The sequence below is a fragment of the Elephantulus edwardii genome, unplaced genomic scaffold (assembly GCF_000299155.1).
Source record: "Elephantulus edwardii isolate Elephantulus edwardi_28Jun2011 unplaced genomic scaffold, EleEdw1.0 scaffold00006, whole genome shotgun sequence".
Taxonomy (NCBI): Eukaryota; Metazoa; Chordata; class Mammalia; order Macroscelidea; family Macroscelididae; genus Elephantulus; species Elephantulus edwardii.
The window spans coordinates 8307000-8308385 of NW_006399756.1; positions in this window are offsets into that span (position 1 = coordinate 8307000).

Sequence of the window (1386 nt, forward strand, 5' to 3'; positions counted from 1 at the left end):
GCGGGGTCCCTGCCCGCGCGGTTCGGGGTGCGCCCGCCTAGCCTCGGCCCAAATGCTCTGCTGCTCGCGGGGCTCGGCGGTGGGGGCGGCGCGGCCTTATTTGCATAGAGGTTACCGGCTGCGGCCAATCGCAGCGCCGCCGAGCGGCCCCGGAAATTTCAAAAAGGCCGGACCCTGCACGCGGCTGGTGCGCCCAGAGCGCGTGGGGCCCGGGGCTCCTGGCCTCGGCGTGGACGCCCACCTCTCGAGTGGGACAGCTATGAGCTGAAGAAGCCCGACGCCTCCCGCCCGCCACGGGTCTCTGTGCCCTCGGAGATGCTCTGCCAGAGGGTCCACCAAGTCCCCCAGATCCCCCAGGCTCCAGCGAAACCACCACGCGGGTCCCAGAGCCCCGCGTGGGGGTGAGGAGTATGTGTCCGCCAACTTTCCCATCGCATAGCCACGGTACGGGGAGCCCACCTGCACCACGGTCACGGGCCCTACAGGGCAGGCGAAAGTCCTATATGTAGAGCCAGAAGATCCTGGTTCGAGTCCCAACGTCACCACTTAATGTGTGAACTTGGACAAGGCTGGCCCCAGTTAGAGCGTCACTGGCATCATATGTCATGTCAACTTGTCACAAGTGTATCCCCTTCTATTGTGAGGACCACTTTAGGGTAAAAATGTGCCCGAAGGCCTAGGGTATTAGGATCACATAGTGGGGCCTCCCTTTCAGAGATGTTTGTCGACTGGCCTACCGCCCACCAGTCTCATAAGTGAATCTCGGTTTTTGGTAAATAATGAGCATTTAGAATTGCTGCAGAACCAGAAGGAGGTGGGGGTGAGGAGGAGAGGACAGGGTCTTAGAATAGTGCAGAGAGAGTTCTAATCCTGGCTGGGTAACTTGGCCAAGTTATGGAACTGCCAGAACCTCCGCGTCCCCACTCCTAAAACCGAGGAGAGCAGTGACTTCTGTGCACTCAATGCCAGGCGCTCAACGCGCCCCTCTCTGAGCCCTGCGTCTCGCCCTTCGGTTCCTAGGTCAGCTGTTACCAGATTTCCAGTTGACAGGAGCTAACCAGGGGGCCACAGTCAGGGAAGGAACGAAAGCAAGGTTCCCAAGCTGGTCCTCAGGGCCACTAGACAAAGAGGTTCTGAGAATGCTGCCCCCAGGTCAACCCCAAATGTGGCCAGTGCTGGAGAGAAGCTCTAACGAGTCCCCAGAAATAGCAGGTGCGGCGCCATGACGCTGCATTTCCTGGCGCGGGCGCAACGCGCCCAGGTTCTGGAGTAAAGCGCTTATAATATCATTAGCCTAGGCCAGTTCCCAACTGCGGCCCAGCCCGCGGTGAGCCTCTCCCTACTTAACTCCTCCGAGGGCTCGTTAATGGGCTAATTGATTAGGAG